Genomic DNA, 17,940 nt, shown 5'->3' on the forward strand with positions numbered 1-17,940 from the left:
CAGCACCGTACAGTAGGAAAAACAGTGCATACATAAAACTAGGACATACAAGGCAGACAAAAGCAATGCAGACATGAAAATAAAGTATATGGAGGATCCTGCTCATTAGAAAGCTTACATTCTAAGTAGAGGAGAGAGCAGGTGAAACAAGAGGAGCGAATGTGGCTCAGAGTGGAGATTGGGACAGCTGTCGTCAGGGTGTGTTAGTGTTAATATTGTTTTTGGGAATAAGGTAGACTCTAAAAAAGAGATGGGTTTTCAGGGAGCATATAAAGATTTAAAGTCTGTGGAAAAGTCTGGTTGAGCGTGGTAGGGAATTCCACAAGTGGGAAGCAGTATGGGAGAAGTCTTGTAGGCGGGAGTGAGAGGTGGTTACCAGAGACAAGGTGCAGGTCAGAGGTCGATCTAAGAGGGTGGAAGGGAGAGTATTTTGATATGAGATGTGAGATGTATGCAGGGGTGGATTTGCTGAAAGCTTTGTAGGTAAGGATGAGTAACTTGAATTTGATTCTGAAGAACACAGGGAGTCAGTGTAGGGATTTGCAAAGTGATGCAGCAGATATGGAGCGGTGAGAGAGAAAGATCAATCCTGTGAGATTGATCATTAATCATCAGACATGCCAGTTGTCATGTGAACAATTGATACATCTGTGTGTCTAATTTTTAAATTAAACTAATAGAGATTAATTTTAATACATTTTCTGAATAAATTTAATATAAGTGGAATGGAACCATGTACATATCATCATGCATTGCTGTTGCATAAAATTGTTCTTAACATCATCAGTGATTGTTATTGATTTGTTCTTTTATGTTTCATCTTAGCCCGTGTCTTAGTGTCCGATTGGTAAAATAGTTTACTCCCACCAAAATCTGATAGACTATGGAATGAAGTTCATAAAAATAGTCAAGAAAGCTGCATTTACTTAAATTTGACTGGTAAAAATAGACTGAGACTGGGGAAGCAACGGGAGAAGTTTCCACTCACAGCTGGATCCCTGGGAGTGGGGTAAGTGATTCTTCACCCACCAGCCCCACTGGAGTCAGCCTTACTTGTCTAGCCACAGGCGATTCTGAGAGGCATAGACGGACTCATTTCTGGAAATTTTTTATCTACCTTGATCACTTTTGTTTTGTTTTTTTCCTTCATGCATGAAGTACACAATAGTCCTGGAGAGAGGCTGTATATCCTCATGTTTAAGGATCCATATTTGTGCTTTTGGAATGCTTTTGTACAGACGTTTACCATTGTTCATAGAATGATCTTCCGATGATCACCTATTTATTAGCGATCCTGTTAACCAATAAGGTGGATACCTATTGAGTTCAACTACATAAGCATATTTATGCTTATTTCTGCAGTGTATGGTTCTACCATAGACCTTTACTGTTTACACTGCATTTTTATCTGTATTTGTGTTTAATTATAAACATTACTATTATATTCATGTTCAAGTTATCCTTTACAATGCAGTGCCGCTTGAAATTTAATCGCCGAACACGCTGAACACGCGGGTGTTGAAGAACCCGCATGTTCATACATTTACCCCAGGGTGCCAATTGACATTTGAGATACTGGGTGTATGTCTGCTTTGTCCAGTATGGCTGTATCTATGTATAATACCTTTTTAATAAATTATAGAAATATTATATTTTGGAAACCTGCTCATCTCATTTATTATTTAAAGAGACGGAAAGAAAATAACTTTTACAGTTCTTAGACAAAATTGTGAGTGAGCCCACTCTCTTAGTTGAGAAGCAACCCACACATGAATGGTCTCAGGATATTTTACTGTTGGTATGACACATGACTGATGGTAGCGCTCACCTTTCCTTCTCCGGATAAGCATTTTTCCAGATGTCCCAAACAACATGAAAGGGGATTCATCAGAGAAAATGACTTTACCTCAATCCTCAGCAGTCCAATCCCTGTACCTTTTGCAGAATATCTGTCTGTCCCTGATGTTTTTCCTGGAGAGAAGTGGCTTCTTTGCTGGATTTCTTGACATCAGGCCATCCTCCAAAGTCTTCGCCTCTCTGTATGTGCAGATGCACTCCCACTTGCCAGCTGCCTTTGCTGAGCAAGATTTGCACTGGTGTGCCCCAGCTGAATCAACTCTAGGAGACGGTCCTGGCTCTTATTGGACATTCTCTACCATTCTCAATTAGCTTGAAGGATTAAGGCAAAACAAAGTTTTCTGGGGTTTAGCAGCTGCTACATACGTTTTATTATGAATTTCTCAAGAGTTTTAAGCCGTATAACTGCCTTGACTAAATGGGGATCTCCCAAGGACACATGGACTTGCCAGGTACAACAGGCACCAGTGCTCATGCTGTGGTATCCGGACATCAGTTGGTCTAATACTCTTACATTTTAAATATCTGTGAGTAGAGGAAAATGTCATGCCTTGGTGTCTTCTTTTCACAAAGCATGGAAAACTATGATGTAGGAAACTGGGAGTTGATGACCTTCATTGTGACCCTCACCTTCTGGAGGTGACGGGATTTCCCTCTTTATCCGAACTGAAACAAGTACTTGCAGTATATTCAGGGGATGAAGAGGTTGAACTCTTGACAGGCACTATTCCTAACCAGGTGCATCTTCAGTATAATATACCTGCCCGGTTCCAGCACCATCAAGATTAACACAAACCCCTGGCAGTTCTGTCCCAATTGATGCATTATGGAGGGTGAAACTATTATCCCTCCAAACTTACAGTTGCTGGAAAGGAAATAAGTTAAAATAATCTCTCTCACTAAGGTGGGTGAGGCACTCAAAAACTACATGTTAATTCTCCATGGCTGCTAGCTTCCGGTCCTGCTATTAGGCCATGACATACGATCAGAAGGGCATCCCATCACAAAAACACTATTGATTTTGTCCTATGAGAATGCTAGTAGCCAGCTATAAGGAGAATGTCACCTCCTTTGTCCATTTCTGTACAAAATGTGCATGCACCAAGGTGTGTTGGCTCAGTTTGTGGCCATATCTTTCAAAGACCTCTACAAGAATAACAATGATATAATGAATCAAATCATGGAACAATATTTGAAATCTTAAATTTTAGTGCATCAAGATGACTGGAGAAATGAAATACCATAATCACATTCATCACTTCACTGACAAAACCTCTTTTCTCACTGTGTTCAAGGTCCTTTTTCTTATTTCTCTTACATCCCTGTTGCTGATTCCTCTGTAACCAATTCACAGGGAAGAGGTAATAAGTTTCTAAAAGGAAAAAATGGAATTGTTGCTCTTAGCAAACAATCAATATCTAGCTATTATTTTCTAGAACGCACCAGATAATTGATAGGTACAATGTGATTGGTTGCTATGGTCATTACTTTCACTTTTCCTTTTTAGAAGCTTTAGTAAATTTATACTGAAGTCTGAGGAATAGGCAATGCTACCTCTTATATTAAAATAATAGCAGACAGCCATCAACATCTACTCCCCAAATAAAACATGAAGGGATTGAATCATCAAGACTCTCTTACTGAGCCCGACCTTCGTCTGTTTTAAAAAAATCACCTGTAAATCGGTTCTGCATACCACCAAATTCAATAAGGAGCTAATCTGAAGATGCGTGGGGAGATGAATACAGGTGTAGGTCTGTTCTCCTCTCCTACACAAGACACTGCAGGATACGTAAATTCAGACATGATTTATACCCGTCACATGTAGGACATAATACATCCATCCAAGAATTGGAGTTTCAAGCCAGTCCCAGCAGTGAAAAGTGGCCAGTGTCGCTTCAGCCAACCTCAGTGAAAGCTGAATGGCCTGGGACAACTAGCCTTACAAGGAGAGTGGGCAGGAGTAATACAGAAGTATACCAGAGTGAAATGCAGCTACCCAGGGACACAGAACAGCCAGTGGAACAGTCTCAGGGGAGATAAACACCCAAGCTAGGGTGTGAGGAGCTAACCAAGAAGAACATTGACCAGACCCTGCAGTCTTTTTTGAGGGTTTTGTTTTTAAATGTGTCCAGAGGACAGTGTGAGCAAATTATTTTGGGAAAGCCTCTAGAAGCCTATAATACAGTACCACAGTGCCTCCTATGACTTTTCTGCAGTACAATAAAACCTGTAGGCTTTGCACACTCTAGGCATCATTCATTAAGTAACGCAAACCAAATGTAATGTGGTTTTTTTTTTGTTATTTTTTTTAAACGCTTGTAAACCCGGCATATGCAGGCTTCAACAAGGTCTAAAGAACGTAGGTACTAAAGTCACTGAACACGATGTAACACATCGCACTGCTTTTTTCTTTGCCCCTAGCTAGTACAGCGGCACACATACGTTTGAGGGCAGTAAGCATTTATGTTGCCGTTTGGTAGTGGAGCGCACAAACATTCAATTACTTTAAATTATAAATAAATTATTAATTCTACTCCAATTAATTATCAGAGTTATCATCATATGTTCATACTAACCCTGCTAATTAACCCATTCTATGATGCTCTATGTATGCAGTTTGTATGATAATGCATGTTATGATGATAGAGGGACAATGACTGTGTTGCTATATAATGTGTGAAGAAAGAAAACCATTATCACCCAGACAAACTGTACCTCAATAAACACAATTATAAAATGAAAATGTGTTGTAGTTAATACCCAATCAAAAGGGACAAATGTATTTCATATATTCAATTATGTTCAAAATGTCCCATCATTATGGTGCAAATCTACATAACTGCACAATTTCCTTCACAAAAAAATACATACATCAATTTTTTTCAACCAAATTTTTTTATATATGAAATTTGCAGTAAAATATTACATTTTTAATTAAACAAACTTATAAATTATAATACTATTTTGCAACATTACTAAATTGTTTTTATTTATTTTTTAATAAGAGATGGGCAGGATGGATGGAAAGTGGGACTAGGGGAATGGGGAAATGGAAAATGTGGCTGGGGGAATTGAAACTGGTAAAACAAAAAGAAAAAACTTATTAGGACATTTTAAAAACATATATTTACCAAGCTCAGCATGTTTCAGAAATGATCCATTGGGAGAACTCTCTGCAAAGGTTAATGCTGATGATGCTGAACATAGTAGTAGCCAGAGAACTACTACTACTTTTTGGAGGCACATACTGATACATTGGGGGGGGGGGGGATTGCTTAGCAACAAACACTTATTAGACCCATGATATCAGACACCTGTGGAATGGAAATGTTTGCCTAGACCAGGGGAAAGTCACATTTGGGAAGTAAAGACTTTCTGAGGGCTAGACTGTTATGCTGCAAAACAAAAGAATTCTTTAAGATATTAACATTCTTTGCCAGCCACCTGTGTATTTTCTCCCTGAACACTTCTCTGATTGGTTTGATGTGGGGCTTCCTTGTGGGCCTCCCCTTCCTGAGCCTCACACGCCTCCTCTATGGTCTCCTCTGTAGCCCCCTGATGTCTTCCACACAGCTTAGGCAGCATCCTGTTGCTGAGGCGTTCTGTTGGAATAAATATTACACATTAGTTTATTTATAAATGTTATCTCTGTCTCAAACATACATAGAGACATCTAGATAATGTTAGTTTACAATGTGAAAAATCCAAAACCACACATGGTCCATCACCTGTACACCACTTTCATATGGACTTAGGAGGTTTATATTAATGACAGACTGATTCAGAAACTTCACTATAACAGGCCTTGTACTTTGTCCAATGAGGGTTGTTACAGGCCATATGTAAAGGGTCAGATATAACAGTAATCTTATCTTGATATATATATATATATATATATATATATATATATATATATATATATATATATATATATATATATATTTATATATGTATATATGTATATAAAGTATTTGGCCACACCTGTTAACCTGTTAATTATTGAATTGAGGTGTTTCAATCAGACCCATTGCCAGAGGTGTATAACATCCAGCACCTAACCATGCAGTCTCCATTTGCAAACATTTGTGATACAAAATGGGTCGATCTGAAGAGATCAGTGACTGCAAGCGTGATACTGTGAAAGGATGCCACTTTTGCAATAAGATGTGAAATTTCATCCCTTGTGAATATTCCATGCTCAACTGTAAGTGATATTATTAGAAAGTGGAAGCGTTTATGAACAAAAGTGACTCAGCCATGAAGCAGAAGACTACGTAAAATCACAATGCAGGTCTGCGACTGTAAGGAGCAAGGTGCTTAAAAGTCGCTAACGCTCTGCTGATTCCATAGCTGAACAGTTTCAAACTGCCACTGGCATTAATGTAGCACAAAAACCGTGCGCTCGGAGCTTAATGGGTGGGTTTCGATGGCCGAGCAGTTGCATGCAAGCCTCACATCACAAAGACAAATGCCAAGCGTCGGATGGAGTGGTGTAAAGCACACCGACACTGGACCAAGGGAAACTTGTTTTGTGGAATGACGAATCACGCTTCTCTGTTTGGCAGTAAGATGGGTGAGTCTAGGTTTAGCAGATGCCAGGAGAATGTTACCTGCCTGACTGCATTATGCCAACTGTGAAGTTTGGTGGAGGAGGAATAATGGTATGGGGCTGTTTATCAGGGTTTGTTCTAGGCTCCTTATCTCCAGTGAATGACAATCTTAATGCTTCAGGATACCAAGCTATTTTGTACAATACTATGTTTCCAACTTTGTGGTAACAGTTTGGGGGAAGGCCATTTTCTATTCCAATATGACTGTGCCCCAGTGCACAAAGCAAGGACTATAAAGACTTGGTTTAAGAAGTGCGTTGTGGAAGAACTTGGCACTCACAGAGCCCAAACCTCAGCCCAAACCTCAACCCCATCAATTTTTATATATATATATATATATATATATATATATATATGTATTATAGTTGAGCTTGAGCTGCAGACAGGGTATTGCCCTTACTTATTCTCTTTGTTGCATATGAACTGAGCTGCGGGTCCAAAGCAGCGATCATTGTTTGCAGTAAGTACCTGCAGCTCGACCCTGGAGAACGTGATATCTCTCATGTTTGCAAGTGGCTGATTCTTTTCAACATTCTCATCACTGAATTGTTCTCAGTACCTGTATGAGTGTAGACATGTCAGTTGCGGATACCTTCAATACCATATCTAAAATGGCTGACATTCAGCTGTCAATTAATCCCAATAATCATCCGTATCAGGCAATTATCGGCATGGCAACCACAGGAGAACACATCTGCGTACCCTATATAACAGCCGGAGAGACAATCATTAAGCCCTGGAATTTTGTTATCTGATGGTGAAAGCTATCAATGCCCGATGAGGAGTCTTGGGGAGGACCAAGGGTCCACTTTAGATTACATCCTACAATTGTGATGCCGTCAAGAAGAGGGTCTACATGTTCCAACATATGGGTGTACAAAGCAGGATGACCTTAGTTCGGGTCATAGAGGTTAACAATGAAAAACTGATGGTTAAAAGTTTTACATTTTACCAAGAGACCTCTGTCTTCCTCCAGCCTGTGTGTAACGATGTCAGTTAATGGGAGATGTCTATAAACAGAATAGCAACCCCGTTACACTTACTCTTAAAATTATTACTATAAAACACGTTAGGGTAATAGTGACTCGTCAATGAAGGAGAGTGAGCACCTTGTTTGAAATGTGTTTTTTTTTAATCAAGGCTTATTCAACCTTATCAGCCCACAGGGCTCTAAGTGCTTTCGATTATTTTTCAGTAATATTCAACCCTATTAGAACTAACATATAACTTATCTACAAGGGAAGTCATCCTGAGTCAAAAGGAAACACCATTCGCTCAAAGATTGCTAGTCGGGCCTTAAGAACGAGGAACGGTCCTCCAAACTTGGGCAGGGTAGGGTCTGGGGTGACGGAAAAGGTGAGAACTAGGGAACATACAAAAAACAGTAAATTAAGAAAATGAATTGAGTTACCGCTTTTAGGACACATGTTGACAACACAACAATAGTGTCTAGAAAAATATATATTTTTAAATACACACGGTAGGGGTCATTGGTAAATGCAACCTTATATAGCGGAAAAAATTATGAAAACTATTAAGTCAGCAATAATACCTGAGGCAGCAATACATGACTAAATAAACAGTAGAATTAAAATGCTAAGTTTGGCAGTATAAGTAGGTAAAACACTGCAAATTAAAAACTGGAGAAACACAGAGAAATATCAGGGGGTAAATGTATCAAGCTGCATTTTTTCCAGCAATATAAAATTGCCGCAATTCACGAGAGATAACCGTCGATTTGAGTCCCTAACTCGCCATTTGTATTAAGTAGTGATTTTTAGTCTGAAATACAAATTTGCTGTTCATCTCTTGTGATTCGAGTGATTTTAAACTCACCCGTGTTTAGCTCAAAATCGCCATTTTCAAACCAGTTCTCCTTTCTGATTGGTTGCAAGTTTTACATGCAAAACTCGCACAGTTTTGACCTCACTTACATTACAAAAAGCAGGCTACTTCCTTATTTGAGTTGATAGGGGTGTCAGGAGCATAGAGAGAGCAGGTGACTGGGCAGGAGAGAGTTTAGTTTGTGTTAAGGAGTGTGGAAAGTGAGTTTTGTGAGTTTTTTTGTTTGGCTTAGTTGATTTAGTTTCTCTTGTTTGTCTTTTTATCTATGTGTTTATTAATATATATTTTTTTGATGAGTGTTTTTTTTGTTCTTTACTGTTTTTCCCCTGTCCTTGGTTTGTGAGTGTGTTTGTTGTTTTGTATTTCCCCTGTATGTTTGTCTATCAGGATGGTGAAAGAAAGGAGAGGTGAGGAAGCTCGAGAGAGTGGGGAGTAGGAGAGAGATGAGATAGGAGGTGCAGGAGGAAGAGACAGGCCCTTCTTTGGCAACACAAAGTCAGGGTGCAAAGTGAGTTTTAGCTTTCAGGAAAATTTTGCACTCATACACAATTTAGTCCCTGAGTATGAGCGCATTTTAGAGAGTCTTACTGCAAAGACCACATTTGCATATAAAAATGGTCACAGTTTTCTGATGCTGTGAATGAGGTGGGTCCCATTAAGAGAACAATAGAGAACTGCCACAAAAGAATCTCTGACATCAAAAGAAAAGTGAAGGAGAACATGGCAGAGGGGAAGCGAGCAGCTGCAGGGACTGGTGGTAACCTACATGTCATACGAGAAAGAGTTCAAGTAGCTCATCCCAATTGAACTCCTCCAGGGAATAAATGTGCGGGACACCGACAGACCTGTGTTACAGCCTTAGGCTGGTGAGTAATGTGCAATCTTCAAACAGTAATAATGCAACATGTAAATGTTTGATTTTTCTGCACATTGCAAACAGTAGGCAGAACTACCCATTCCCTGAAGATTTGCATTATGAACATCAAAAAGGGATTACTTACATATACGGTTTTGAGACATTTTATGGAAAAACACAAATGTGATCCAACAGGTATTAAAATAATAGGGATTATTATTATTATTATTATTATTATTATTATTATTATTATTATTATCATTTATTTGTTAGGTGCCACAAGGTATCCGCAGCGCCGCACACAGTACTAACAGTAGACTATACAGGATGAAACCATACAGAACAATGAAAAAAAGTACCAATACTTCAGAAACTTCAGCCAGTCATATGCAGGGATAGAGAAATATGATGTAACAGCTAAAGTGGAGATAGATACAAATACTGTCGTGGTGAGGCTATGTAGATTTTTAAACTTCAGACTCTGTTTTCAGAAGGCCTCAATGAGACTAGAATTTAACGATTGGTACCTTTAGGTTAGAGTGGTTGATATAGACAAACTGCCCTTTCTGTTGGTATCTAAAGGATGCCCATTATATGTTTATCCCTCTAAAAGTTTTTGTATATGAATGATATGGAGACAAGAAGGTGATATGATGGAATAATTAAGTATGATTATATAAAAACATACTTTTGTCTGTGTCAACATGGTTCTAGATTATTATTATGAATACGGGCAATATACTGTCCCACACTGGCACACAACTATCCACAGACTAGCAAGACTCACACCAGCAAGCAAAGGGTTAACTCTTCACACCTCCAGACTGTCACACAAATGTAAATGTAAGCACACACAGCTTATTAATCAAATGTATCAACAAATCCCACAATGGTATTCAAAGGGTTAACTTGGTTAAGCTATATTCTTCTTAACAGGCTAATGAATTTATTAGAGTGTCAAGGACGCAACATATTAAATTATAGATTTAATATAAAAAAGGACAGGGCATACAGATATAAAAAAATAATAATTAATAAACAATTAATAGATTGGCAAAACATATACAAGCAATATAGTCTAAAACAATCAGGGTTACATTAAGAGTGTCAATTACATGAATTGCATACTCTGTGCCACGGGAAATTGGCAAGAAGGATGGACAATTTTTCAATGTGAATTGATTTCTCAAAAAGTCTAACAATTTGCTGTAACTGGTCTCAGTTTTATAAAAACACTTCCACACCTGTCTCCACCCACAGGGGTTTTGTCTGTGATACTTTTTTCAATCAACATTTGCATGTTGCCTGATTTACTACCCAATTCTGCTATGTGAACTAATGTTTCTGTGGAGCGTCACACAGACCCGATTTCATTATTAATAAATCCTTTATGAATTTATCCATCTTTTGATACCAAAATACAGTGTATTCGCAGAGCTTACACTCATTTCCTTAACTTCTCTGTGGGGTAGAATTCTTAACTTGACATATGAGCTGCCCTTCATCATGCTATTTTGGAATATGTGGTTGATCACTACTTTTATTGATTTCAAGTGACATATTTTAAAACTGAATACTTTTTGTCTATATCACATATAGCCTATGTCAGCACATGGTCTCTTTGAGCCAGACAACATGCTGTGTAGTTCTTAAAAGTCTATTCAGGTGTTTCAACTCCATTCCAGGCCAGGCTATAGCTCACAGCATGAGTTCTTTGAAGCTGCCATAAGTAACACTCCTATCTTCTTACACTGGAATGTGCAAATACACATACAACAGACTTTCTGTCTTCACATTTTACACTTTAGTAGCTGAACTTATCAATGAATTAATTTGATATAACATATTTACACTGCAGTTATGATTTATCCCTTATTCCCCACAATTATGTGATGGTTTAACCCTTATAAATAACTGTAAGATCTCTATGTTCACGACATATGATTGATAATTTTATGGTTATAGATTGGGATATGTTTATTCTGGAAGTGGTGTAGATGTTATTTGAATATTGATATCCAAGGCACTTGCAAATATTTTGCTTATAATAATATCATGGTTATGTAACAGATTCTTACAAGTTTCATTTATTGTATGCAGGGCCGAATTTACCACTATGCAACCTAGGCACTTGCCTAGGGCCCAGCAGTCCCCAGAGGGCCCTCCCAGGGCTGGCGGTGAGACCAACCTTTAAAAATGGGCCACTACTTATGGGACAGTGCTATGTGCTTGCTCCCCTGGGCTAAAGTCTGCCAGCCGGGCCCTGAATTAGGCTATATGTTATGCTAAAAACTATAGTGCTATGGATTTTTTCAGGGAGGGGGCCCCAAACCAGTATCTTGCCTAGGGCCCCATGAGGTCTAAATCCGGCTCTGATTGTATGGTTTGTTACTGTTGTGTGTTCAGTTGTATTTGCAACTATTAATTTTTCTTGATTTTATATATGCACAGACATATGTTTCCTTCCTTCTTTTTTTCTCTATATAGGGTTACATAGGGATATAATGAATCTAGATGAATGAGTTAAATGATTAAGCCTAATTAGGCCACACTTGTGTATGACCCATTAGGATTTAGAAGTCCGCCCTATTTAAGGAAAGCCTTTCTGTGATAATAATTAAGGCTGTGAAAAAAATCCACAAACAGTGGACAAAACGCGTCGCCTGTTACGCCTACTATATATAAATCCGATCCGCAAAACCTATTCTGCATTCTACCATGATTGTCCGTTTGAATTCCAAGCTCCAATACTATAGAAGAGCAGCTGCATTATATGGAACCATTCTTCGGGACTGATAGTTGTTGTCTGGAGAACAAATATAGTGTATCGGAGATTACCTACCAATCAGGAGACAGCTATGACCAAGAAGTTCGCTCTGAGTAGGAATGACCACAGTTTAGTGTTCTGAGGAGACTGTAAGTGCAAGACTTTGCTAAACTCCTTTATAATTTGTAAATATTCCGGAACATGGTCTGAACCTCTTCCAGTTTATTTTCTTAATAATAGGTGTTATTTGCTTGTGAACTTGGACTTGGTGGACTATTAAGTATGATAATACCGTGGAATTTATTGTGGACTTGAGGAGCTCCAAAACCTATATTAGTCCTTGAGTAGTATTCAGTCAGCAGTAACAGATTCTTTTGCTTTCATTTGTTGAGAAGCATTGATATACTTTTATGTAATTTTGATATCTTGTGGTTTATTTAGCTCTGGTATTGTTTTTATATGATGTATGTATTTTATATGGGATTGTAATAAAATTATTTCTGTTTGTAATTGCCTTGGATGGACTCTTTGTATAAATTTTCAATCAGTAATCACCGTGTGTACCTTTCTCTCTGCGCTGTGTGTATTTTTTCTTGTGCACATTTTTAAATGTTATTTTTTTTCTTTGGTGATTGTTATTTGCACATGGAAAATATATTAATTTCAAACATTTCATTTTCTTCTACACACAGTCTTCATCCAAAAGAAGACACCCCCAGCACCAGCAGTCACTAACCAGGAGGAGGGTGACTCCTTAGAAGGTAAATCCACCTACGTTGCAGTAGGGGAGGGGGGAGAATGCTATTAATCACTTGCCTGTAATGAAAAACACCTGTAACTGCTTTTGTCCAGATAATGGTTATTAATGTTATTTTTGTTATTTTCAAAGGAACATCACAAGGTACCAGGAAGGTCAATGTGGCCACAGAAGAAACAAACTGAGCGGAGGTGGAATCTGATGACTTCATCATTTTAGATCCCATACTTTAAGGAGTCTGTGCGTGCTGCACCAAGTCTGCCAACTAGAGCACCTGCCCAACCTCAAGCTGCAGCAGCATCAAATTTGGTGGAATCATTTCAGCAATTTAACAGTGTGCAGAGAATTTGGTGGCCGTCCACCAGGGCTCACTGAGAGGGATTCAACTTCAGCTGACAAAAGGATTCTGATGTCTTCGGAATATGCAGGACAATCAGCTAAGGATGTCCACTTCCTTATATAGAATCGATAACAGCCTGATTCAGTTGAGCATTGGACTTAATAATTTTACAGGGGCTGTACATGAACTGTCCTGAAATTTGGTATCAGCGTGTGGCCAATTATTGGCACAGCTACCAATGCCATCATCTTCCATTGCAAGTACCGAAATTACCTCCTCAAAGCCCATCATTGCCTGCTACTCCTCTGCTTAACAGTGTGAGGATCAGGGGGGCAGACGGCCACCCACCAGCCAGGCTAAGTCTCTAGAGCCCTTAGCAAAGAAGAACAAAAAAAGTTTATTTGATTATGCAACTCAGACTGTGTTATTTCTGTTTATTTAAATTTAGTTTGGAAATAAATATTTTCTTTATAGACACAATGCTGTTGGTGATCTGGATACACTTATGGTATAGTTTTTATCTATCAATAATGCTTACATGGTTTCAACAAACATAAATATACCCATAAAATACGGTTATTGGTGTTTGCAAAAAAAACATGTGTGTATGATGTTGATAATGATTTTGCTTCTTCAAGAATAGGTAAAAATTAAAAACAAGGTTACTGCCAATTGTGCAACAATTACACATGCTTAAAAACCATTCTCACCTGAAAAATAAGTATGGATGATCCTTTCTATGCCCTGCCCCCCTTTTGTATTATGAACATTAGCTGCTGGAATGAGCTCACCTATTTCGTTACTGTATAATTCTGGTGTTAGGGGTATAGTTTGGTTTAGAGCCAAATTCTGCAGCACAGAGCACCACATCATATCAGCCTCCTTACCTGAGCCATAGAGAAGCACCTGAACGTGGACTTCTAAAGGCCAAACTTACAGTCTATCACCCCTCTATGACAGAGTTGTCATAAACCATGATTCACACCCATATCCAGAATCATCTACATATAAACATAAATACATGTAGATGATTACAGCACCACATAAAAACACCAAAAACACACACGAAAAAATCCTATGTGGCCTGCGCAGCCTAAGAGGAGCCAGGAGTTGTGGATGTTCCTCTCTCCCTCTTGGTGCTTACTCCAAAATCGGATGATGTTCCAAAACACCCAACACCATTTTCAACCACCCTCAGAGTAATGGGCATTTGGGTGCCTTTTTATAGTCCTCATTAGCCGGCATAAACCAATGGCTGATGTGTTTGCTAATCAGGCCTATAAAATGTAGCATTTGTAGTGCCATAAATTTACTTTAAATGGTGACCCCATCTGGAAATATAGTTACAAGTGTATAAGTGTTGCCACATCACACAAATACAATTATTTCCCCACGTGTGATGAAACAGCCACTGTAATAAAAAAACAAAAAAAAAACAACAAATTTACATATAATCTATAATTCAGTTTGGGCTACTAATTTAATCTTAAAAGAAGTTGTCCCACCGAAAGAAAATTCATAATCATTTTTGCCCCTCTACAACAAAAAAACCTGCTTTATTGAAACTCCCATTGTGCCTCCCGCTATATTAGCGCTGCCCTGCAGTGTAACAGTGATGTGTTTGCCAATCTCGCCTATAAAGAGCAGTGTTTTTATTTCAAACTTGGGAGACTCGCAGCTTCATACATTTGGTAATTTGTATAGCTAGCCTAGGGAAAAATCGGGACCGAGATTTTAGCAGTTTTGAAAGAAACACTTTACTGGTAATTTTACATCAAACCACTATTTAATTATTCTTCTTTAAGGATGGTGAATTGTCTGCCAATGTATCTCCCCAGACAAAGGAGGAAAGGTCTCCAGATGGCAAAGGCAGTCAGAATAACCAGAGATGGGCCAAGCTTTGGCATATCCAATGAACAATAAAACAGTTCCAAATCTGACAGAGATAAAAGAATTGATGGCTTTCCATCCTAAGATGCCTGTAGATTTCCTTTGCGTAGTTCATCCGTTAGGGGAATTGGAGCTCTTCGCTGTTGGAGGGTGTGCAAGGACAAATCCTGGAATATTTGGATTTTATCGCCACTGAAATCAATTCCGTCAGGTTGGCGCATCTTTCACAGTTTGTCTTCCTTTTGGATATAATAATGAAGCCAGCATATGACAGCACATGACTTTTCCGTTGGCAACTCTCTTGGACCCAGTGCTCTAAGAGTTCTGTCAAATGTGATTTGAGAATTGGATCCTGCTCCAGAATCTCATTAAAAATCTTATTCAGCACGTCGCTCAAACCAGCTTGGGGATGACCTCAGGCAGGCCCTTAACATGTATGTTGTTTCACTTTCCTCTGTTGTCTAGGTCATCCAACCTTATCTTTAGGGATTACAATTCAGAAGCCTGGGAGGAGACAATACCCTTAAGGTTAAGATAAAGATCAACTTTTGCCTCTTTTCCTTCTTCCAATAAAGCAATACGGTTCTTAAGCTGTGATATGTCACTCTTAACGACAGCCACTTCTGTGCGGACAGTGTCTTGGAGGACTTTCTTAGTCGGAAGAATTTTTAAATACTCCAAGATCTCCTTTATTTCATTACTGATAGAAGATGATGAAGGGGCCTTTGAGAGAGTAGGAGGCACAGATTATTTTGGGGAAGAAGGTGGTGAAAATGAAGCTGCCAATGGAGTGGCTGTTTCCAATCTAGTATCACTCTGTGTTAGAAAGGATCTTGGATCAGTCTGAGGGGAATGGTCCAGAGGGTTCACGGACTGCTGTTTTTTAGCTTGTTTCTTGTCTGTCCTCATAATAACTGGTTCATATCAAGGTGAAGGATATGCAGCTTGTGAAACACTGTGTAGGATAGGTATTGTTTGTTGTCTGCACTATAGGATGCCAAACCCCATGTTCCCAAGAACAGTGGCTAGTCATTATGGCTAAGTGGAACATACCACTATGGTATAAGATTTGTGTATCTGCTTGGCAGAAAGATCTAGGACAGTTAAAAGGTGCGAACCTCCTATAATGCTAATAGTTAGCGAGTATTACCTGTTTCAAAATGTAACATGCAGAATCTCAAAGGCATAGACAGCATATTGCAGCTGAGAGTAGCAGGAATGCTATGCAAAGCCGATGTCCTCTTGTGGTAAAATGACAGAGTTACATCAGATACAATGGAATCCAGAATGTCTATTATGAGTCCAAATTATAAGAAAGAGGCTTTCACAGTAGCTGGACAAGAACAGATGCAGGTTTTGGAAACAGTTCTATGCATTGTGTGTTTATAACCAGGATTAATTATCAATGGAAGGTTCCAGCACCTAGCACCGCATATGATCAGAAATGCTTAAGATCCCAATGTGGGCAAGAATATAGGGGTTGATAGTGAAGTGAATATCCCCAAAGACGGGAATGCATGTTTTACTTGCCTGAAGGCTGGGGTCTTGTCAGTGAGCAGATGAGCAGGTCCATCCAAAGATGGCCACCAGGCAGCGACATCAGGTCACAGAGGTGTTAGAGGCTTCCCAGTGCAGTTATAGGAAGCATTACTGAGGTCTGTGTAGAAGCGGCAATAGCATCTGTTGCATATCAATCAGACTGCTCCGGATCTTGGGTCATCGAAGGCCACAGAATACCAGCAAAGTCTGCGCCTCTCCTCTCAGGCACCGCATAATTTAGATAGTTCAGTCAGCACAGGGTAAGTAGGGGACCACACTCCAAGGGTCCCATAGATCAGATGAGGCACTCTCAGAACCAACCACAAAACGTTTTTCAGGCTTGGAGGAACTTGGAGGATCCAACACTAGAAATATAGGCAGCACCAGCAAGAGAGGGTGTCAGAGAGTTCAGTGGTGCCATTGGACAGAGAATTTAAGTAAAAGAGACTCTGATATGTATGGGATTAATAGGCAATGCAACAGAGCATCAAGGAACTGCTACTGACTGCTATGACTGCCAAGCCACACCACAAAGATGAATTATTCATTTTCTCATTAGATGGCATGGTTGTGAAGCTGTGTTTGATCATCATTTTTATCCATGAGTTAGATTAGACCCAGAGCAGGTGCAAGGCTTACTTCTGAAAAAAAGCGTACTTCTGTATGCACTGCTATTTGAATCAATTGTATCTGCAGGGGAACACCTTTACTGTACATTGTCTTTGTTCATTCGCCTCTTCCTCACCCCATTCCCTCCCCAAAATAGTAGGTTGTCGTAAGTATTCTTTGCGCTCAAAGCTGAATCGGTCATTGCTGCCTTCTATAGGTTTGAATGTGGGTTGTGGACAAACATCTCCTGAATTTTTAATAGAAAACCCAGTGGTTGGATTATTTCTTGACAGTTTGGTCACATCTGTGCCTCATTTAGACATCTCACCAAGCCCATTGTGGTCATGAGCAATCTACAATGCATTGGCCTTGGCAGCTCACATTCTGCCCTAACCAATAACAAAGAAGCCAACTTTCACAACCATCTGTGCCTCAAAGCACACAGACATCTAAAATGCTACTAGTATGATAGATTGGTACACCTGAGAATAATGTGTCTCTAAGCAAGCTGTCAAATTTACTCTGGCCTCTGCATTAGCTATGTTCATCCTGAAGTGAAGCTAACAGGTAGTTGGAGACAGTCAGATGATGACAATGAAAATAAGTTGGTTGTCTCATCTTCTTTCAAAAATTCCCTCTGTCAATTAGCTTGATGCCCTAATTGAATAACTCCTTCCTGCCTCCCTGACAAAAGTTGATTCACATCTACTACGGCACATACTGTCTCCATATTGCAGCCTTCATCTGAAGTATAATGAAAATAATGATCCTCAGAGCAAACCTGATACTTCTAATAATACAATATACAAATATAAAAAAAATTAAGACAAAGGGGAATCAATCCAACAGACTATATACTACTATATA

This window comes from Mixophyes fleayi, chromosome 2 (genome assembly GCF_038048845.1).
Source record: "Mixophyes fleayi isolate aMixFle1 chromosome 2, aMixFle1.hap1, whole genome shotgun sequence".
NCBI lineage: Eukaryota > Metazoa > Chordata > Amphibia > Anura > Limnodynastidae > Mixophyes > Mixophyes fleayi.